The sequence below is a fragment of the Peromyscus eremicus genome, chromosome 8a (assembly GCF_949786415.1).
Source record: "Peromyscus eremicus chromosome 8a, PerEre_H2_v1, whole genome shotgun sequence".
Lineage (NCBI taxonomy): Eukaryota > Metazoa > Chordata > Mammalia > Rodentia > Cricetidae > Peromyscus > Peromyscus eremicus.
This window is the reverse complement of record NC_081423.1, coordinates 28,279,776-28,304,433: the sequence shown is the minus strand read 5'-3', so window position 1 is coordinate 28,304,433 and position 24,658 is coordinate 28,279,776. Positions and strand designations below refer to the sequence as shown.

Below are 24,658 nucleotides of genomic sequence, written 5' to 3'. Positions count from 1 at the left end.
AGTGGCTTGGGCAGATGCTCAAAACCTAGGGAGGAAGAAATAAAAGACTCTTAACAAGCTGCCTTGTTTAAATGAACACATATCAGATGTGAGCCTCATCGGGTCCCTGGCTAAGGCTCTGAAACCCATCTCTGCAGGTCCCAACAGGAAGAAATAGCCCCCAAAAACATTAGAGCAAAGAACCTCCACTTCTATGCCTTTCTATGGCCAGAGGAAGGAGCTGAAATTGCTGGGTGCATTGTTTAATAATATACCTAACAGTGGCAGGGCTGAGCCACTGCCTTGCCTCAGCTCTGTCCTCCTGGCTCGGGACTCTTCCCACGGTGGTGTACCCAATTCACCTCTCTGAAACTGAACTTCCAGAAAACACAGACAACTGGCTTGGAACACTCGGAGCGCATGGATGAGCCTGGAGGCAGACACATCGTTATCCGAGCAGGTGCAGAGTTGCTGGAATTGCAGAATACTGGCTGAGAGAATTAAAAACAAAATGCCTCACAGCCCAATAGTGTTGCCAAAACAGATAGTAACAAGTAACCAGGCCAAGTGGAGATGTAGTCAACCCAACCCCAAGGTGGCCTTGAACTTGCCTCTGACTTCAGATGGAGCTTATTTGCCTATTCTAGTAGAAAGGGTTCTGTCTTTTCTGACTTGTGTGATAAGACAGAAGGAAATAAGAACACAGAAAAGTCATGATTGTGAATTTGAAACCCTGTTTAGCACGCTCTAGTCAAGTGCATTGTTATTAGCCCCTAAGAACTACATAGTTTATTTAAAATAAAATAGACATGGAATTTACTTTGTGGGAGATACTGGTCTACTTTGATCTTAAATCATACTTTAGTTTTCTGGATATATGTTTTAGGATACACTATCTAAGCAGAGCTTGGTATCTAGCATGATTTCAATCAATATAATGGATGTGTCTTGACTCTTACAACATGCAGTATGCACCCTGAAAGACCAGAAGCCTCCTGAGACACATCTCCATTAGCTTTAGGGGCTGGTGTTCAGTTCATAGGATGTTTTCCAAGCATTCAGGCAGGGTGGAGTTTGATCACCAGGACCATAATAAACCAGGCAGGATAGTTCATGCCTGTAATCGCAGCATTCAGGAAGTGGAAGTAGGAAGACCAGAATTCAAGGTCATTCTGGCTGCATAGCCATTTTAAAGCCAGCCTTGGTTAGATGAGAACCTGTCTCAAAAACAAAATAATAAACAGTATGTGTGTGTGTGTGTGTGTGTGTGTGTGTGTGTGTGTGCGCGCGCGCGCGCGCGCGCGCGCGCGCACACATGCATACATGTTCCCTTCTTTTTAGTCCTAGATAACTTGGGTTGAAAAGATACCCTCTATTCCTATTAGTGAAAACCTCGTACTACTAGCCTGAGATGCCAGGAAAAGAATATAATAAAATCCATTGAAAATGAACAAAACAAAATTTTAACTAGATATAGTTCCCACCACAGAGAATTGGAACCGGAGATGAGGACCAGCAAGATGTGGGGGCATATAAAAACACTTTCCACCAAAGCCAAAGACCCGGGTTCAATCCCTGGAACCCACACGGTAAAAAGAGAGAAGAATCAACTCTCAAAAGTTGTCCCCTGACTTCCACACTCACACTGTGGCACATGAGCACCTACATACACAGTAAACAAATAAGTTAGTTAATTACTTAAATGTCAGGAAAAAAGAAAAGGAAGCTGGCAAATGTCCCAGCAGTATTAAAGGTATCTGAGGGCAAGCAGGATGGCCCAGTGAGTAACAGTGCCTGCCACTAAACTTGACGACTTAAACTTGATCCCTGAACCCAAATAAAGAAGGAGAGAGTCTACTTTGGAAAGCTGTCCTCTCCTGTGACCTCCACATGCACCCCTTAGTACACACTCTCTCTCTCTCTCACACACACACACACACACACACACACACACACACACAAGTTTTAAAATATCTTTAGATTTACAAAAACAGCTTAACATTGAACTGTGACCTTGGCCTAAACAGAAGACAAAAAAAAAAGTTTTGTTTTGTTTTGTTTTGTTTTGTTTTTCTCCCTTCATTTCCCATTTCACACATGTCTGAACTCACCTACTGAAAACTATCTGGTCACCAGCTTAACATCACACCCCACCCTGGCAGCAGCCTGCTGGGTGGTACAGGGTTCAGGAAGTACACACCTTACACAGAGGGGAAGCCAGCCTGGGCAATAGGAAGCCAGCTAGAGGGAAAATTCCAATCTTTCCTGGGAGGGGAGGTAGAGAAGAGCTTTAGATTGGAAGGACTCGGAAGGTCCTAAGACCATTCCAAAATGCATGGGTTTCCATTTCTAGAGCAGAAGACTGAACCATATCATCAGGAGGTTCTGAACAACATGAATTGATCTGTTTCCCCTTTTTCAAGTGTGAATAATAACAGTGAAATGCGGAGAAGTATACTCTGGGGAAGATCTGGCCTTTGATACCACTCAACATTAACATGGACTTTTGAAAGTAGAAAGCATGGAAAGAGAGTAAGGTGAGTGTTCCAACTACAATATAGTCCTATACTCAGATAAATTTCAAAATAGTGGGGGGGGGGTGTGGAAGAAAGATAAAGTAATGGATAAAATGAATTGATACAGAGACACTCCCATGCAACTGAATGGAGTTGCTTAATTGGGGACAGTAAGCATGCAAGGCTACTCAGAACCTGTCTACGGAAACCAACCACGTGTTGGTTAACACTGACAACACAAACTGATCAATAGTACAAAACAAAAGGGCTCAGGTACTCATGTAAAGTCATACATCATTTCAATAAATTGTGCTGTGTGTAAAGACATTTTTTTTCTAGAACAATCATTCTCAGATCAAAAACTAAATCATCCCAGCCACATCTTGATTTCTGCAAAAACTCAGCAGGAATTATGAGGCTTAACAGCCGCCTGACAATTAGCATATTATAAATACAAAAATGATATATTAAAGGGAGAGGAGGAAAAAAGGCCAGCATTTTACACCTACAGTAATATAATTCCACTACTTAATGCAAAGTAACAGGCCTTGGAGTGTTTGGGATCCTCTTGTATGGCGATATCTCCTCTATCAGTAAATGAGACTATGTGAACAGTACAACGTATAAATAATTCAAGACCTGAGATGGCAATTATAGAACCATGCACAACTAGCATGAATATTTTATGAAGGCTAAAACAGCCCTCAGAATGAATCATGGAGAGATGAACACCACACACACACACACACACACACACACACAAACGCACCGGGAGCTCTGGCCAAACTGTATTCTTAGATATGCTGCTCTCTGACTCCTTGGACATCTTCATTTCACACACACACACACCATGCTGATAGTTACATAGTTTCCATTTGAATTTATTTCTAAAACTCCAAACACACAAGAATGAAAAAGATGCTTTGCCTGTGAGGTCTACAGGCTTGAAGCAGGAAGGCAAGCCATTTTTAACCCAAACTGGTGCAGAAGAATTCCATGTGAATTTTTTTTAACCTCTCCAAATTGACTCTGAAAAAAAAGAAATACTGAGTTCTAAAACACCAATTGAAACTGAAACCAAGGTCTCTTAAGCAGGAACGCATCCTACTTGCAAACTTCCTTGGTATAAATCTGCAGTTCGTTCTAATTACCCCTAGAGAAATACCTGTAATCCCAGCTTTCACTACATGTACAAGGCAAAACAAATATCTCAGGGCCATAAGCCTAAGCAAACAAGCTACTATATTTAACAGCACAACCCAGACCTCGTATTCTACTAAGAAATAGCAATTGCTGAGAGTCCTAGGCTGCTTCTGTCCTGGGGAGGGAGGGATGAAAACACACAAATCCATGTCCTGATTTCTCTGTGGTATGTTTCTGTTATCTAAACAGATGCTAATACTCATTTGAATTTTACAGAGATTTGTATCTGTCTTTCTGACCTGCCACTCTCTTATAGCTCTGGGTCACATTCATGTGCCAAGAGAAGACACCTTCGCTTTGAGTCCGTTTTAGCAAAATTCACTTCCCTCGTGACAACCCAAAACTTTAAAGTTTTTTGCCCAGTTCTTTATCAGAACTCACAAGCTCGTGATCCTCTTGGTAGGATTTTGTGTGTTTTTCACCCACTTATAAGAGAAAGGATGACACTTAGGGAATTCCAGTTCTTAGGACATAAAGGAACCTTATAGATCATCTAGTCCAATTACCTCATTTTGCAGATTAGGAGATTTTCTGCAAAAATAACAAAAACAATAATGATATCACATGGCATATTCAGACTCACTGAACCATGTAAAATAGTAGGCACAATAAAAATATAAAATGTAATGCCATAACAGAGCAAGAAAAAAATCGGCAACAACTCCAAATACATATGGTTGGTTTCAATTAAGTAAGGCAGAAGTGGCTTGCGAGCACTGTCTCTTCCAGTCCCAATACCTTTTCTAGGTAGGGGCTGTGACATTTCAAAATGGAAAGTAGGAAGGCTTAGGTAGGCTAGCATAACTCCTGTGCTCAGTCCAAGGCCTCTCTCTTGGAGTGGACTCCAAAAACTACATCAAAATTCTCTCCTTTGGTCTTAGCTATTGGACCCTTTTCGTGGAGAAGGACATCCGGCCCTTTCAGTGAACACAAAAACCATCAAATTTCACAGAAGACATGGAACACAACTTGAGTTTTCTGTCCCATGATGCCTGTTCCTTTGTAGACTTCAAGAACAAGTTTGAAAAGGGGAGTCTCCTCCAACCTATACCACAAAAATTTCAGGAAATAATATGTTCCTGCACCAAATACTTGGTTGGCATTGGCTTATGACCCCATTTAAAAAGTTCTGAACCACTTAGGTACCTTCTGGACCCAAAGTTCCCCAGGCAACCAGAGGAAAAGGTCCTCTACCTCTGCAGTGGAAGGTCAGTATAGAATGTCACACTCTCCCTTGCTCTGCTTATACCCAGCACTGGATTTTCCTAGCTGGAGAACGACATGTGCAAGTCTTTGTACTGTAGTGCACCAGTCTACTCTACACTGAATTATCCTCTTTGCTAAATCTTTTTTAGGTTAGTACTCCAAAATGTGCGTGGCCTGAGAGCACAGGGTCAGAGAGACACAGTCAGACTCTAGAAGCATTAAGGGACTCCGTCAACCAATGGGTTTTGGGCATGCACCCCTTCCAAGTCTCAGCCTCTACTCCAGCCTTCTGCTTCTCCACCTATGTTCATTTCAGGGCCTCCTCCTGCAGTTCCCAGCCCCAGCTCCGGCAGGCATTGAGAAAAGGAAACTAACCCAGGTAAGCCAGCCAATAAAAACCACCCTCTGGACCGTGGCTCTTTTCTTCATGAGGACTCCAGGGAGCTAGAGTGCCATTGATTATTTATGCGCCCCTGAATGGGTTAATCTTTCCCTTTCCTTATTTTGACAGCCATGTTTATCTTTTGAAAAGACTAGCAGAGGCTCAGTGTGGCACTGGAGTGCCAACTGCTAACACATGGGCTCGGCTACATCTCGGCAAAAATTTCTCTCATACTTGAGCAGGCATCTGAGCCAAGATCAACACTGTGGGTTTGATTTTCCTCATCATGAATTGACAGCTTATTTATCTCCACGGAAGAACGTTGTAAGCCCTTTAGGCACCCAGGCAACTTAGAAGGCATTCAGTGGACTGTTCAAAAATATTATTGCTTCATAAAAAATAGAGAGTAAATTATTTCATTACTGTTAAACTGTTCTCTCTTTAAAGATACATTTTTGTGACTCTAAGTTATGATAGTAGTTTATAAATACCATGGGGGATGTACAGAGCACATGAGCATCTTCCCAACTGGCATTGTATTTGGATAACCACTTGGGACCTGTCCTAGGCTGTAAGTACTAAGTTTGGGGATGGTACATACTTCCATGGAGTCTCTTTCCACTTATGCTTAGGAAGCATCATTAGAATAATTAGGAAAGCAGTTGTTTCCTGACTGCCATATCTTGCTTTGGAAATAATGGTTTCTGATAATGTCTGTAAAGCCAACGTAAACTATAATGCAGACAGCATCTCTCAAATCTCGCTGGGAAAAGACATATAACCCCAAAGTGATTTAGTTTGCAGTGCCCTAATGGCACAACCTTTCAGACTCTCTCACACACAGGAAGCTAGCTCCTGCTCACAGGAGTTTTAGCTGATTTGCAAGTAGAAGACGACCCCAAAACACTAGCAAATTGAGTATGCAAATAAAGAAGCCTTTTTTTTTTTTAAAGTTCTTTTCAACTAACAGCAGTGAGAACTCTGAACCTCTTTGGGGTGATGAAAGATTTGCAAAAACAAAAGGCCTCAAGGATTGGCCAAGGGATGCTGGGACACTAGGGAGACTGCACAGTTTCTAACCCTCCAAACTTCCATGTCCATTTCTCTGCGAGCTATCTCCAACGAAAGACACTGGTTCCTGGTGTTGACTTCACGTTACAGCAAAACAAACTTCTGATTCTGTTCTTATTGCCAGTCACTGCCTCCTGAATGAACGCTTTGTCTCATTTCATCTCATTATCTCACGTTGTTCCCATGCTCCCCTATGGATGTGGGTCTTGTGGGTCCCATCCCTGTCTGCACCTTTTCAGGGAGAGAAATGAAAGCTCCCATTTCCCTCAGATCACACATTTCCACTTTCCACTGGTTTGAGCCGCTTCACACATTCTTAAAGCACAGTGAAGAGGAGAGAAAAATCTCCATCTCATGGCAGCTGAAAAGCCAACTCCCAGCTCTCTCCAGCCCATTCATTCGTTATTCACTCTTTCCTGGTGCCCACATCCTGTCCACTCTGCCTCACTAGTGTCAGATCTGCCCCGTCTGCTGGCTGCATGTTTTGTACGTGAATGTCTAGAGCAGGGTGCTTGACTCTGTGATTTGGCACTTACGTACTATCAGCAATCACAATGGGGAGCGTGTAACCTGGAGGTGCCTATGTGCCCCCAGTGTGGACAGAAAGATATGCCTCCATTGTGCAGAGTGTGTATAAGCATGTTTGCTCAAGAAGAACGCAAGTGTCCAGTGAGTGTAGCAAAGAGGAGGCTGGCTGGAAGTAAGGCAAAGTTCAAGAGGAAATACTCTTGCGTCTAACAAATGTAAGGGGAAAAAAATCATACCAAATATCACAAAAGTCCACAAGAAGAGCCCATAGGAAGAAGTTATATAGAAAGGAATATTAGATGGAAGGCAACATGGAGAATCATTTGCAAACTTCCCTGTGGACTGTTTTAGAGGGTTCTGGATAAGTATCCACTGTCAACTTCCTTGGGTGCTCGGAGAAAGCTAAGTGATAGAGAGATAGAAGAACAAGCTGGACCCCCATTGGGACTCCAGGCCCTTGCAGGTAGAATCTTCACCATCCAACACTTGCTTACAAGAGGGATAAACAGAATCTGCTGTAAAGCGCCACTTTGGAACTGTGAGGAAGCATCTGAGTAATTGCTAAATGAGGGGATCTGCTGGGAACGGGAAAGAAAAGAAATTCTAGAGGCTGCACTGTCAGTTTGCCCACAGAGATGATTAGCCCACTCTGTGTACACACGCACTCTCCTGTTCCCACACTCCTGCCCAGCATGGCTTGAACATATGTACATATTTGTTCAGTGGGATCTCCTTCAAAGTCTTCTCTTTTAGAGTCATTTTCAAATATTCCTCAAACACGGTGCAGATCAAAATGGAATATACGAAGTCAGGTAATGTCCCCAGCATCAAATAAAAGGAGCTAACCGGCCAACAGATGGCAGCTCAGATGAATCACTGGCTGATGTAAATAAGGCCGGCGGTTGGCTCCAGCGTGCACATTTTTCTAGACAGAAGTTGACTGCTAAACAAAGTCGACTTCAGAGCCCCGTTGTTTGTACAGCAAAGGGGAAATTACAAAAATACAAAAATGCCTCCTTTCTTCCTGGAACCCGGGGTGACTCACAAGCACGGACATCCCCGGGTCTTCTGATTTTAAATTACTAAGGTGAAGATGCCACTCACCCAGGAGGTTATTGATTAAAATAAAGAGCAGGAAGGTTTTTCTGCATGACCCTCACTTCTGCTGGCCAGTGTTGCATCATTCAGAAACTGAAAGGAAAGAAAAGGGGATAGAAAAAAAAGGCCCAGAGAAGAGGGGTAGGTTCAGACCAGACTGGGAATAAATAACACAAAGACGCTTTCTGGCCTGAGGGCAGAGGCAGAGGTTGGCATTATTTTACATTAGAAACACTTCGTATTCAAAACGGTAATTGATAGCAGTGGTGTGTTGGGGAGGGAAAGAGCCACTCACGTTCAAGCGGGCTGCCCTGCCAATCAAACTCAACCTTTCTTTGAATGAATAAAAGCTTCATTGCCCTATTATGCTGATACAGTCAGACAGGTCTAAAGTAGCCTGTTTGTCAAGTTTATGCCCACTGCCCCAAGCTACCTCGATTTTGAAGCTTAAATAATCCCCTCAAAATCAGCTCTGATTTAGGCTACTGTTCTCCTTTTTACTAACACAGTATCAATTTTACCCTGAGTGGGTCCCAGATGGGGGTAGCGGGGCCCTCTCTCCTCCTCGTTTTTAATACAAGAGGGAATCTGGCTGTCTTTTGTTTACCAGCCTGGGTGCTGAAATGTTCTGCAGGCATTCTGCCTGTGCTGCTGGCTGTCTGAAACCTGCAGATGTTTGCCAGGTTCTGTGTTCCCAGCTCTGCAGGAAGTCGGTGGCAGGAGGTGTCTCCCCATCTCTTCTCTTGTCTTTACGGATTTGGGGTAAATAGACCAAACCTGGCTTGCTGGTAAGCAATCAATGAAAACTGAAGGCCCTGGGTGGAGGGATTTTTGCTTCCTTCCTCCCAGTCTCTCAAGTACCTGCGGCAGCCACATAAATGAGCTGGGCTCCCTAAGGACACGGAGGCGGCCCCAGCGACCTGATACCAGTGACAGAAGAGGATAGACTTTGGCCACTGAGGGCAGCAAGAGACCAAAGCAGTCCTCCACCTGTCTCCACAGGCTCCACAGGCCTGTGTCTCCCTGACTCCCTGGTTGCTTCTGCTTATAAATACATGCAACAGAACCGCTTTGTGTTTGCAAAGACAGAGTCCTGGGTAACAATGAACATGCAATTGGGCTGGGAATAGATTTATCAGGCTTCAAGGATTATTGTTTGCTGAAGGATGGTACACACATTACTATTTCACAGTTCAGCTATGACATTATTAACCTACTGTGCAAGGATTTTATTGCCAGATTGGTCCATTTATCAAAAATAAGAGAAACTCAAAACCCTATAAGGAAGTTAACATTTCAAGCAGGCCTGGCTTTCACTTGGTGCCATTAATCTATCTATTTACCCAAGAGCAAGAAATGTTCATTTAGTTATGTCTCTTCGTTTGGAGTAAAAGCCACGAGACAGGACTGGATGCAGGCACGCAAATGTCACGCTCACTGTCACAAGAAAAGTGAGCGTTTTCTCCTTAAAACAAGTTGGAGTCCCTAGAGCCCTCCACGTACTCTGGATTGCCGTGAGCCAGGAGCTCAGGACTCAGCAGTCCACACAGCATTGGCTCCAAGTGTCTGAACATTTCAGTGCCTAAGCTGGAAAAGAGATGTGTGGAGGACAGTAGGGCTCATTTCATGATTTTGTGATCATACAAGATGAAAAACACATAAAGTTTGGTAAAAGAGAAAGGAGAAAATCTATCTGCTCCGGTTGCAGCCATGCGCCGGTCTAATGAAAGGGGACAGGAATGTAATGCAAACGACTCAATAATTCATAGAGAAACGATTGATTTTGAACTACGAACAGAGTGGTCTTTTGACATAGCTTCTCCACTAAGAGGTTTCACCAGCACAGGGATACCCACGAAGTAATTCAGGTTATTGTGTTACACACTGTCAAGCGCCTAGCACTGCGTGCACACACTGAGACGTCATAGACACTCCCCCCACACCACCACGGCCACTGCTTAAGTATGGCTCTGCATAACTGTTAGAAACTTACTTATCTGTGGTCATGGCACAGACCCTTAAGAAAAGAGAGACCAACTCACTCGGCCCGTGTTTGTTTTCTTCTTCATTCTTTCATGATTATTGTTGTTATTATTACTTGTTTCTGGAAGTAAGACAACCCTCCAAGCTGTCCCATGTCTGCAACACCTACCATGGATCCTTATCACTGTTCTCCTTCAAAGTATGGGGTGATGTGGGAAAAGGCAAAAAAAAAAAAAAAGGAAGATAAATGGACAGACTTGTATGCAATATGTGCATGTGTGTGCATTGTATATAAATACACACACACATATATATGTTCATATATATATATATATATGAACACAGAAAGGGAAAGAGATGGGTACCCAAGAGACAGATCATTCAATTTTGACATGTACTGTGTATGTGCACATACAAGGTCCATAAAAAAAAGATGAATTTCTATTTTTCTTGTCCAGTATCTCTTCAGTTTTATGCACATTTGCCTGAACCCACACACATATCTCAGTATAAATAAACACGGGCTCAGGTAATGTGGGCAGTTAACAAAACATGGCCTGCCAAGTACTCCCAATCTAAAAGGCATGGACTGTGCTCCCTGGAATCAGAAGCATTCCTTAGACAGTTCCCGCTGATCATTCCCAAGAGCTGTGTGGGTTGTCCCACAAATACCATCCCCGTTCTCTTGACAATCCCACAACAGTCTTGAACCCCACTTTATGCCTGGGAAAGCAAAGGCATCGGCAGGCTGTGTGGCTTTCCTGGGTAGCACAGCTGATAAGGAGCTTGGGATTTATCTGATTCCAACGCCTTTGTGTTCATCCATCACATCACGACTGTCAAGAGCCTTCCTCAGACACCATGCAAGGACCTGGTACAGAGAAAGAGCTGGCTCTTCTGTACAGGTGTCCACAGATACTCACACAACTGAAAAGCACAAATGTATCACCTCACCAGACGACAAAGAGCACGTGATGCTCTCACTAGTAACTTGGGAACGAGATGTCTTCTGTCTAGCTTTACTCTCCCTCACACACACATTCCATCTTTTTCTCTAACATTCACTTGTAAGCAAGCCCTCTGTGCATCTTCAAGTGACAGGACACTGCTACATGCCAACGTCTTCTCCTCCAAAAGCCTCAATCACTGCTGCTATTTCCAGATGTCGACTCTGGTTCAAGGAAGAGAGTAGTTCCAATGCAAGGAAACCAGCAGTGCCATCCAATGCCGTTTGCTAAGAGTCGTTCCAGGGAAGCGTCTGATAGCAGAATGAGCAAGGAGTGAAAAGCCAGCCAGAGAACAGGTTATTCCCCTTCTGCCACGTATCTGGTTCTACTTCTTCGGCAAATGAGAAATATGAGTCTAGTGAGTTCTTTAAACACTTTTAATAAACTTCTCAAATTATTTTTATCTCACTTCTCTTATCTGTCTAAAGAAGATAAGGCATTCAACAGCCCATACTTAGCACAAACGACTTGCCGTGCACCATGCTTGCTGCTGGAGATATTAATTTGGTGGGGATAGAAGGTGATGTGGAGTGTCAGACAGTGTCCCATTCAGTCCAGGCTGGCCTTGAACTCATGATCATCCTGCCTCCACTTTCCCAGGGGCTCTGCCTGTGTATGCCTGTGTTCCCGTGCTTGTGTGCATGTGCGTGTGTATTAAGAAAGCAAAGGTGACCCCCTCAGGGTGGAGGAAAGACAGACATACAGCTCAAATGCTGGGGAATAATGTTCTTACAGAGATGGCAAAGCAGAAGGGAGGTGTGCCAGAGGCATACCCAGGCAACCTCCAGGGGAAAAAGATCATACGTACATCAGAGAAATCATAGTTACAGAGTTCAATTTGGGTTAGAGATGTGGTAGAGCGGTTGTCTAACATATGCAAGGCCTGGGGCTTGATCGTCAACACCACACACACACACACACACACACACACACACACACACACACATACACACACACACACACACACACAGAGAGAGAGATAGAGAGAGAGAGAGAGAGAGGAGTCCCTGAACCCAATTCTAAAAATCAATGGGAGCAATACTAGCAATTACAAATTTTGCTATTACATTAATTGTTTACAACATACTGGAAATATTTTAACAATTTACAACTATCCATTAATTACTATCTATTAAAAAGAAAAATAACCAGCCTTACTATCCATATAGTTTAGAAACTTGGTCTACGAGATTTAAAAAGTGTACTGTTCACGCAGAGAACCTAAGTTTGGTTCCTAACACCCAAGTTGGACAGCTTACAATTGCCTTCACCTCCAGCTCCAGAAGATCCAATGCCTCTGGCTTCCGCAGGCATCTGCACTCACATGCAGAAACCCACACAAACACACACAGATACACATAATTTAAAAAATCAAGATATTTTAAGATGAAAAACGGAGTCACAATTACTGAGTAGGAGAGCAGGGATCCGGACACAGTGCCCTAGCCCTAGTCCATCACCTTAACAGCAAATTAAAACAGGCCCACATAAAAGCAAGCGGGGACTATTGGGTTAGTAGCCACCAATGGGGGAATGAATAAGATGGAGGATCTAAGAGAAAGAGAACTGAATCCTAACTAAGATGTGGTAAGACAGCAATACAGACAGGAGATGTGGTAAATGCAAGTGACACTCAAGGACTGAGCTCATCAAGCCGGCTGGGTAGTAGAGCTGGGATCAGCTAAATAACACGTGGGTCAAGGTACTGTGAAGAACAGAAATGGTAGAGGCAAGCACCGTGTTAACTCGGGTTTATGGACCAGGCTCTCAACTCACTCTTTGCCCACCTGCTCATCAAATCTTCACACCTGCTCAGTGGTGTGGTGATATTGTGTTCCCCAAAGTATTGTGCACCCTAATAAACTTATTTGGGGTCAGAGAACAGAACAGACACTAGATAGACATAGAGGCCAGAAAATGGTGGCACACAATGCCTTTAATCCTATCACTTGGGAGGCAGAGATCCATCTGGATCTCTGTGAGTTTAAAGTCACACTGGAAACAGCCAGGCATGGTGACTCACGCCATTAATCCCAAGAAGTGAGCCTTTATTCCCAGGAAAAGATGGCATAAAGCAGAAAGGAATATAAGGCATGAAAACCAGGAACTAAAGCCTGGTTAAGCTTTTATGCTTTTGAGCAGCAGTTCAGCTGAGATTCATTTGAATGAGGACTCAAAGGCTTCCAGTCTGAGGAAACAAGATCAGCTGAGGAACTGGCAAGGTGAGGTGGCTGTGGCTTGTTCTGCTTCTCTGCTCTTCCAGCATTCACCCCAATACCTGGCTCTTCTAAGATTCGTGCTACACAGTGGGAAGATTCTGGCTTCTTTATAGAAGCAGGCACAAGGCATGCAGTGCCTGAGCAAGTCATTTGAATGTTGCCCCTCTGCAAGGCAGAGCTCGGCATTGAACCCAGTTTGCCACACCTCCAAGCCCAAGGTCTCCACCCTTATTCTCTGCCGTGGTGTTGTACATCTTTACCTTTCTCCTCCTAGCACAGTGACATATCAAGTCGCATGCCATTGAATACAGCGGGTCTCCTACACAGAATGCCATTGAAATTGTTTCTCCACCTGTACCCTCTCCACGACTCCCCTGACCCTGCTCCAAGCACTGTTGGAAGGAGACAGTTCCTCAGGCAGGGAGAAGCAAGGAGCCTGGCCTTGCTGGCAATGCTCCACTCCCTATGGATGCAAAAGTAATGGCTGGCTTGCCCAATTCTCCCATCCTAATCCTTAAAAGCAACCCAGCAAGCCTGATGCCTAGATCATTGGCAATGGTACAGCTGTTCCCTATGTTGACTACTGGAAGAAGAGCCATAACTTAAAGTATTTCTGTTACCCACATGTCACACTGGAAAAGTAGTGTGGACCAGCAGCTACTCCACAAGTTTTAGAAAGCCAACAGACGTTGACGGCATTGGCAAATCAAGGGCTGGTCCAGAGCCAAGTGCTCAGTGTCTTCCAGCAATCTCCATCAATAACTGACAAATTCCATGCTATGTCTGAAGTCTAACACTCCAAGATGGATGGATGGGCATTTGCTATGCATTGCTCCATGTGAGTCCAAAAAATTCAAGGCTACATGCCTTCCATTAAAATATCTCTCTACAAACTCATGGATGCTGGAGAGTTTTCATCCTGGGGAACTCAATCCCAGAGCCTTTGTCTGTCTTCAATCACTTGAAAGGAAGAGTGTTTCTGTTTCTCTTTCAAAATAAAAAGCATTTAATCTTGGCCCAATATCCACTTAGGACATTGTTGCTTCACTGTCAGAAGAGTAGAATTTAGGATAAGTACAACTGCTTGGAGAAAATGAATGTGTGCAAATAATGTGTGCACACATGGATTTGCAGAGGCCACAGGTAGATTGCAAGCATTCTGCTTTATCACTCTCCACATTATTCTTTGATTCAGGGTCTCTCTGTGAACCTGGAGCTGGACTGCGGGCTAGTAAGCTCCAAAGATCCTCATGCCTCTGCTGCTGACAGCCCTGGGGTTATAGGAATGCTCTCTTACCATTGAGACATCTCCCTAGCCCCAAGAAAGGGATTTTCAAAATTAAAAAACACAGATAATGAACCTCTTGACAAAAACAAACTTGGTATTAAGGCAAAAGGGGTCGAAGGGGAGAGAAAGAGAGAGGGCAGGTGTGCATTATAGGCACAGAAGCCTAGATCTTCCAAAGATCCTTGTTTCAAGTATTCCACTTCTTTCTGGCACAAGGACCTCAAAAAAATCAAGCTGGTTCTTAATGAATTCTCTTCCAATGAATGAGCAAGTGAATGTGTCATGCTGTTGTTCTCATAACTTTAGTTAGACCTCTAAGAACATTTGTCCCATTTCAATTAGAAAAACGTTCGACAAGGCTTAGCTTGTGCAGAGACGGCTTCACCAATACCATACACACTCTCTGACCCTAGAACACACGCCCCCAATTTACACAGCTTAATTACCCCAGAGGAAAAACAGGCTCCAATATTTCTGTCACCATTTCACTGGACCTAGGGTCTCCATGCCTGTAACTATGGCTGCACTATCCCCAAACTAGAATTAATAAACTTCATGCTAAAAGCTCCACTCTAGATTCTTCTGTTTATCAAAAGTGATTACTGCCTGTTTTTATATGCATTACTTTAAATCATTGTCCTTATCAGGTTTTCCAGAACAATCTTAAGAAAAGCATGTGGTTAATGGATAGTTTTGAGCAGATGCATTCCTGTCAGATTTTACCGGTCTTCCCAGAGATTGCTCTGCCCAAGGAGACTCTGTTTACACACCTCTATTTCTTTTCCCTCCAACTCAGCATCCTGAAGTGATTTCTACTGCTTTTTATATCCCCTAGTAGGATTCACTTCAGTGGCAAACCTGGTTTCGAAACAATACATTGAAAGTGTTTCCCGTTCATAATTTGGACAAGGAGAAACCCTAACCTTGAGCTCTGAAAAGTTTGCCAACACATTTCCAGCAGCCCAGGTGAGGCCTGATTTCTGTTCTGCCTCCATCTGAATTGCAAAATTCCAATGATGAACCTCGCTGCCTGGCTCTCTGTTTCCAGGGGAAATAGGAAAAAGGTCGTTTTCTTTGCGTATGTCTGTGGACCAGACCACATGGAGGAGTGCTGGCAGGTGAGGGCTCTGCAGAAGTCACATCCTTGTGTCACCCAAATCTTACAAATTATTTATTTGATCAGGAAAGACAGCTGCAAAACGCCTACATATTGACAGGTTACTGTGGCTGAGTGCTTTTTCCATTTTTCCCGGTTGGTGAAGAAATTAAGGAGGCTCTTAAAATTCACTCCTCATTTGTGCGTGTGTGTGTGTGTGTGTGTGTGTGTGTGTGTGTGTGTGTGTGTTATATGTGGGATCGATGCTTGAGTTAAAATTAAAAATATCAGAACATTGACTATGGCCAGTGTGTATGGTGGATAATAAAATGTAACTGGGCCAGACTGTTCTCAGAGAAAGGGTTCATTCCTAAAGAGGCAAGAATGTGAGCAGAGCATATAGTCATCTCAGTAATAAATCTACAGAGCTGTAGAAAGCTTTCACACTCAATAGGCTGAAATTTGTTCGGTGAGTTGGCAAGAAAATATTTCCTAAAACTGTATGTCTTCAATGTAAAACATATACTTCCAACAGACCCTAGTAAAATTGACAAATTATATTAAAGACCTGAGAGCTAGTTCTGATATATTTTCGATAGAAAAGTCTGCAGTTGGAAAATAAATACCCAAGAGGTTCTGATATGCATCTCTATACAAATTCCCTCTTTTGGGTTCCTGCTAATCCTCTTTCATCTCTCCCATAGTAAAATCCTCCCCAGGCCTCTACCACTCCAGGAATACCCACTACCACCTCCATCTGTGGGTCTCCTCCTCCTCCATTCCTACTGACTTTTCCTCTTACTCAGCCTTTTATGAAGAAATTCATATCGTCATTCTTGGAGTTAAATTTTTCATTTTGTTATTTTTAACTATGTATATGTGTACGTAACTGTGAATATGTGCATGTGAGTGCAGATGCCTTTGGAGGCCAGAAGATGGCGTCAGATCCCATGGAGTTGCAGCTACAGGCAAAATTGGTTCCTCCATAAGAGCAAAACAGGGTCTTCACTGATGAGCCCTATCTCCAGGCCCCATTGAAGTTAACATTTTAAAAATCAATCCTTTGACCCCAGATAAGACTCCTAACAATAAGAGATATGTAGTCTGAACTGGCCATCTCCTGTGACCAGGCAAGACTTCCAGTGAAGGGATTGGGACACCAACCCTGTCACACAACCTTCAACATACAGTTCTGCCTGTGGAATGTGCTAAGATAAGGGTGGTGCAGAGATTGTAGGAGTGGCCAACCAATGACTGGTCCGGCCTGAGACCCAGGCCATGAGAATGAGCCTACCCCTGACACTGCCTAGAGCACCAAGCCCCAGAAGCTGGATGGCCTAGAGATGTAGGATTGAACCCAACATAACTGGAGGAAAAAAAATAAAACATGTTAATGTAATGATGCCTAATGATATTCTGCTGTACTCATAGATTAGTGCCTACCCCAACTGTCAGCAAGGAGCTTCATCCAGATGCTGATGGAAACATATGCAAAGACCCATGACCAAATATTAGACCAAGCTAGGGAAATCCCGCTGAAGAGAAGGAGGAACAATTGTAGGATCCAGAGGGGTCCCGGACATTACAAGAAAATCCACAGAATCAATTAACATGGCCTCATAGGAGCTCACAGGGTCTGAACCAATAACCAACATGGGACTGACCTAGGCCCTCTGCATGTATGTGACAGTTGTGTAGCTTGGTCTACTTGTGGGACTCCTAACAGTGAGAGAGAGCAGGGGCCATCTCTAATTCTTTGACCGGTTTATCAGAACCTAGTCTTCTTCCTGGGTTGCCTTGCCCAGCCTTAATACAAGGGAAGGTGCTTAAGTCTTTCAATAACTTGATATACCATGTTTTGTTGATATCCATGGGATGCCTGCTCTCTTTTTCTGAACAGAAATGAAGAAGGAGTGGATTGGGAGGAAGGGCAAAGGGGAGGTGGAGGGAAAATGGGAGGAGAGGAGGGAGGGAAAACTGAGGTTAGGATGTGAATATATTTATAGAGAGAAATCAATCCTTATGTGTCCTAGAAGTTTCTCTAGTGCCTAACTTTGTATACAGAGACATTTAAAAAAAAACAACACTCGTGGCTGTCATATATAAACAGAAAGCTTCAGAATAAATGCTTCGAAGGGAATCAGGATGCTGAACCAAGAGAGCAGAGTTTCAGCCATTGCTTGTCGAACTCACTGGTGAAGCTGTGTGACTGGGGGTTCCTAGAATTCACAGAAGAAAGGCCTGAACGGTTGTTTGTCAGGTGTGCCCATTTTACAAGACTCAGAGCAATGAGGAGAACTTGTAAGAGGGAATGAGCCACCCAGCCAGCAAAATCAAGTAATCCAGAGCCTCTGCCTCACGCTCTCTACACCTCCTCTCTTGCCACTGGACAGAACCCTATCTCTCCTCCCTTCCTAGACCTACAATGACATAAGCAAAAGTCTATGTGCAAAGCCAGAGGTGCCAAAGGACATTAACAATAGAGAAAGCAGTATTTTTTTCCCCTCTAAATGTTTGTTTATTGTTTGTTTGTGGGAATCCAACCCAAGGTCTCATGCATTCTGGGCAAGTGCCGTGCACTGAACCACAGTCCCAAGACTTCAATTTTTTTTAAGATCTCCCTTAAATGCTATTCTGAATATTCCTTTATTCAATAACCATGATTTCTTACAAGAAAAGTCAAAGATGATATACATTCCCTCGCTCAAACAAACAAACAAACAAAAACAAACAACAACAACAAAGTCCTTTCCCTGGCAGTTAACACAACAGTCATTCACCACTTCCTACAGGCCTCTCAGAGCCATGCTGTGCAACCTTCTCTCCAGGCCTGCTCATCTGTCAATTTTTTTCTTCTTTTCCTATCTAAACCACCACGGGACACTATAAGTTTATTTCTCACACCTCAGTCATTTCTCCCTCATTGTTACAAATGGAGATGAGATCTGAGAGGCACGTTATAGGAATTTGCTCCAGGTTGCTGTGTATTCGGTACGTCTGTTTATACTTTTTGTTTTGTCTGTAGCCTGTTTTCCATCTCTCCCCCTCCCCCTTCCCCTCCCCCTCCCCCTGCTGCTAAGCCTGGTGTCAAATACCCACAGCCTTGGATACCACAGCTGAGATCCCCTCATCTCCCCATTAGCTGGAGATGGATCACTCTTTGGGGGTGTAGGTTTTTTGTTTAATATTTTAAAATAAAACTTAATAAGCTTTGATGTTATCAGTTCTACCTCCTTTTCATCCAAATCTTCATGACACAATGCCCTAGCTCTGTATCATCATTCTTGCACTGTATCCCTGGCTAGTGTCTGTCTTATTTCAGTCCTCTAAAGTCCCATGCTTGCTCTCTTACCCCTGCTGGGAGCAGCAAAACTAGATAGATAGATAGATAGATAGATAGATAGATAGATAGATAGATGATAGATAGATAGTAGATAGATAGATGGTAGATAGATAGGTAGGTAGGTAGATAGATAGTAGATAGATAGATGGTAAATAGATAGGTAGATAGATAGATAGATAGATAGATAGATAGATAGATAGATAGATAGATAGATAGATAAAACATCTTGACTCTTGGGCATACACAACAGATTTTCTGTTACTCATGGAGCCAGTCCACAAGCTGAATGGCTGCCTTTGATTCTCTGTCACTAAAGCATCCCCAAATATTCTAAAGTCAAGGGACACTAAAGCTCACAGTTCCCTCCTGTGCATACTAGCTATTGAGCGATATTTATTTTGTCTCTGTTTGAATCCAACCATGTTCCTGTCTGGGGTGCTGTTTTCTTGTCAACTCTGTGTTTCACTTCTATCTGCTTCACTGTGTGTTTTTTGGCTGTAAAATATCATGTCGTGTTTTGCCAGCCTCTAAGGTTAGAAAAGCGCCCTGGTTTCTGAGCAGCTACATTCGTCTTCCGAAGGAGCAGTGTACCTGCACCGGGAGGAAGGAGCCCATTGTCCCTTTTTATTGACATAATTCATACATGTTCCCACTCATCTTCACTTCTCTGAAAGCACAAAGTCACTTTCTCTGGCAGCTCTGCATTCCTTCCTTCAAGGTGGAAGGAAATTCGGTGTTTAAGCCCTTCCAGTCAAGGCCATCACCGTCCCAACACCAACTTCAGGCTAATTTTTCTCTCTCTGGTTTTTTCAGCTAAACTGTGTTTATATGTGTGTATATTTGTGCATATACATGTACATGCGTTTATGTTACATATGCATATGTGATATGTGTTTATATATGTGTGCATACACTGTATGCACACATGGTAATTAGCCATCTCTTGGCTCAGCCAATTCTCCTTGGCAGTGGTATGAATATTTAACTCTCCTTCCAATTCCTATGGACTAGGGATTTTATTTTTCATTCTTCTGATCTCAATGAAAAGCAAAGGAAGCAAAGATCAAAACTGGCTCATTTTTTACTTTAATTCATTAATTTGTTTGTTTCTGCCAACTGGCTATGGTTCATCCAAGAGCTACCATTATTCCATGCCTATATTCCACATAGCCTTCACTGACTCTGTCTACAGGTACTAGGACTGGGTAATACACTGAGGACCATCACCAGCCATCTCCAGCCCCATCTGGCCCTTTCGTGTTCTCACATCCAAATTCACAGGCCCTCTTGATATCCCAGCATTCAGTTCTTTCCCCTGCCTCTGATTGACTGCAGCATCAGTAATACATATTATTGTCCCATTTCACGTGTAAGAAGGGAAAAGTCGGAGTACAGAGATCAACACACCACTTGGAACACAGTAGCTAAGGTTGGGGTCTGTTTATTGCATGTATAAACGAACTCTCAAAATGCACCTTTTCTGGTCAGACTTGATTTTTCCCAACAAGATGCTGGAAGGGATGGAAGAGAGACAGCATAAGAAGAGCTGGCAAGAGGCTCAGAGGGCAAAGGCACCTGCCACCAAGCCTGGAGTTGGATCCCAAGGATACACATGATAGGGGAGAGCCCAATCCTGCAAGTTGTCCTTTGACCTTCCACATATATGCATCAGGACATGGGCACACACACACACACACACACACACACACACACACACACAAACACAAACACAAAAAAAAAATAGTTATTTTTTTCTTAAGCACAATGGAAGAAGGGAAGGAGGGAGGGAGAGAGAGAGAGGAAGTGGGTGAAAAAACTCAATTTCTATTCTTATTCCTCTCTAACATCAAGCCTTGATGACTTTTCTCCCTCTGCAGCCCCCTTGGCCTCACCATGCATTTCCTCCCCTCGGCTTTATATTTAAGGTACTTCCTTTGGCTTCCTTTCCACCAGCCTGTCACTTGCTTCCCCGCTGGTCCTTGCTAACCAACTTTACATCCTGCGGTATTTACCCTGCCCACCTCTCAGGCATTCTCATCACCCCTCCGTCATTCAGTTCCCCCCCCCCAACGCCATTTCTGAAATGGAGAATGACTGAACTTCTTTGAAAATCCACCTGTCAAAATAGAATAAAAATGTTTTCATTGTTACATTGTTTATGAGAAATGAATGGCTTGCCCAACCACCGGTTCCAAATTTATATTCAATTTGGGGACTGTATATTATGAAGCCTTTTCCTTCTCACTCCCTGGCTGTAAAAGTCTCACTCTAGGTCTTGCACGGCTGAGATTAGGAGAGAAGGCATTCCTTGTAAATCAGTATAATCTTCACAACAGGACATCACAGTATTGAGAATTCCTCTCTGCACTGTGCATTTTCAATTACATTACATGTTTCTACTTAGTAAGCCAGCTTAATTCTCCACGATGTCACAATATTAGAACATGTCCAGGTTGGAAAACGGGGCAATCTCACTTCTCGTGTAAGTTGTTTAGCCTTTGGCACTTATAAATCCCCCCAAAACACATGGGAAATCCCTGTTCCTTGCTTTTAATATGTCTTTAGATTTATTACATGAAGAACCTGCTCACTTAATCCTTGGCGGAGGCCAAGGTTTGTCAGCCGTCCAATAGTGGATCCATGGAAGGTGGGGGAGGGGGACCAGAAATCACAAAATCAGGTGCCTAAAGGATGCTTCAAACTTGAAATGCTTCTGCAAGTGCATTCTCCACAAGAAAGGGGAGGGTGGGGGGCGGCTCTAAACGACTCTGCATAAATCCAGACCCATTTATCTTGAGCTTTATTCCTGGACAGTTGAACAAGGCCAGCAGGCAGGGCAGAGGCTGAAGGGCCCTTTGGGGACCAAATTACTGTTTCCAAATGGGTCTTGTGTTCCAGGTGTAGGGCAATATTATCTGAGAAATTTCCAGAGATTCGTTATTCTTCAAAGAGCTCTGCTGGAGCATTTTAAATGATGGAAGATGGTGTCATTTTTTTTAAGAGAGTGAAGAGCTTAATTCTAAATGTATTTTAAGCAATTTTTGGCCAAAATATACATCCTGGAAATGACTAAAGGAAAAATGGTCTCTCTCTCTCTCTCTCTATCTATCTATCTATCTATCTATCTATCTATCTATCTATCTCTCTCTCTCTCTCTCTCTCACACACACACACACACACACACACACACACAGAAGCACACAAATCAGTCTATCTAAATTACCACTCCTCAGGGTCTCGCTGGTAAGGGTGGCCGTCCACTCAGTCTCACTGGTGTAATGGGGCCATCTGCACATTCCCACTGCAAAATCAGAAGGCTGGGGGAGTAAGGGATCAGGACCAAACCAGATTTCTACTTTTCCCAAGTCTGAATTAGGGGGAAAGGCAGTTAATATTTGCTTTTCTGTTAGTGTTTGATATCCTCTGCGATCACAAAATAAGGATATAGAAATAAAAGAGAAAGTTCTCTTAATGCCTAAAATGTCTTCAATATCTTTGTCTAGATAACATTCCCCCCCTCCTTTTTTTTTTCTCACGCATCGCCTGGAAACTGCCCAGGGTTAAGTTACAGCAAGAGGCAGTTTAGTCTACATCACTCTAAGATCCCAAGGCCAAAGGTGCTGATGACCTCTCCCTTTCTCTGGCTATTTGCGTAGCATCTGCAGACTGACCCATCATCTAAATCCCATCCCAGCAATCGCTTCTTCCAGACAGGATTAGTTGTTCTTTCAGCAACAGCAGGGAAAGGGGTAGAAAAAACACAGGAACTCAGCCACTTACTGTCACATGGGCAGGCCATCTAACTCCCCTGCAGGTCTCCTCCCATGTATACATACGGGAGCTCACACCTGCCCTCCCCCTTTCAGTGAACCTTTCCAACAATCCAATGGGTAGAGCATTAAAACATATACATCTCTTCCCATCTCTAAGTCATAATTCCTTCACTGGGCCCTACCAGGACTAGATATGTTTCATAAATCAGAAATCAGAATTCCTTAATTTTTAGAAAGATGACGTGCTGTGTATTTGATGCACATTACAAGATTATGTAAGCTCTCATCCATAAAACACATGAATCTAAATATTAGAAAGGACAAAGATTACAAAGAATGCCACATCTCTTTTTAACCTACTAGAAACATAGGAAAATAAATGAGCCATCAGGTCCTCCCATGATTCACTGAACAGTCACTGAGCAGAATAGTCTGCATGTACTTTGAATAAATACAAAAGCATGAGACGGGGACTTGAGAACACCGATGAAATTAATATGAGGTAGCTAATATTAACTACTATTTACTGAGCATGACTATGTCCCCTAAAGATTGTAGATGTGTTGTTTTGTTTAATATGCAAGCATCGTACATGACCTTCAAAAGGAAATCCAGGGTCCTAAAGAATGCATGTCAACTGCCCAGGTCAGTGACTGAAGACAGTCAGTTCTCCTCCTAGGGGCCTTCCCCAGGTCAGTGACTGAAGACAGTCAGTTCTCCTACTGGAGGGGCCGTCCCTAAGCCAGTTTCTTCCTGAGGTGAGAAGTTGAGTGGTTTTCATGGAGAGAGTTACCCAGTCGGCTGAGATTCTGAGGACAAGTGGCCTGAACCCCCCACCTGTGATCCCTTGAGATAGAGGTGGAAACTGTTCCTCGCTGCAAACATATCCAAAGCCTGGGCTCCCTAGCCAGCTGCTGAATGCAGCTTCCAAGTCCTAAAAATAAAAGGCTCACATCAGCCAAATCACACTTTGGGAACTACTGACACACACAAGCATTTCTTCTCCCGCAATGTGTCCTTAATGCGGCATGCAGATTTGGTGGCAGAGAGGATGAGGAGTTTATAAAAGGTGGAAAAGAAATGAGGGATTTCGATCTCCTCTGCACAACAAATAAGTGAGAGAAAAATGAAGAGCAAAGGCAAATGGGAAGAGGAAAGAATCCTTAGACACAAAGACAGTAAGAGAAAATCATATGGATTATTAACCCTTCACAGAAGACAACTTTCCAATCACTTTCAACCCAAATAGAATCTGCCTAATCACTTGTGAAAAGAGAGCTTGCAAGGCCTTGGTATCGCCAGTGTAGACACTGGATCATATAACTGTCTGCGGATTCTCTCCGGCTTGGTGCTTGTTTCCCTTGACCCTTGAGGATAAGAAATCTATCCCCAGGGAGCAGAAGCCCTGCCTGTTTCTTACACTGACTTTATCTTTCCGTACCTTCCCCAAAGGCTGAACACTCAACAGACAGTTTACTCAACAGACATATAACAGCTGCCATTTTTGAAGACTCAGAATGGGCCATGTGTGGGCTGTTTTTCATAATTCTCTCATTTTGTCTTGTTTTAGGGGGCTGGTACTGCCCACAGTTTCCTGGGGAAGAAACCAGAGCTTAAGGAGCTTAAGTAATTCACTCAAGACCACACAGCTAAGTGACAGAAGCTGGGATGCCAACTGTGGGATTTCCGAGTGCTTGCTTCCCTGATGTTGTGCACGTGTGTTGTGCCCATTTACACACACGGGGGGGGGGGGGTTGATGCTCATGGGTGGTTCCTTTATTTTCTGTGATCTTGCCACCCTCGTTCAATACTTTATTAACCTTACCTCTGTACTCCCTGGCTCTAACATGCTTTTTAAACCTTCAGTTGCAAAAAGCACAGACTTTCTCCGTTGTGTATTTTCTTTCTCTCTGTGCACCTTGTCCAAGTAGTTCATAGCACATCACAGAGATGTGTGGGAATTACA

General features: G+C 43.4%; 1 protein-coding gene across 2 annotated transcripts in view; it reads right to left on the bottom strand.

Annotated features, from left to right (window-relative positions):
* Ebf1 (EBF transcription factor 1) overlaps nt 1-24,658 on the bottom strand; it is a 389,967-nt gene that overhangs the window by 165,735 nt on the left and 199,574 nt on the right. The gene's annotated exons all lie outside the window — the stretch shown is intronic.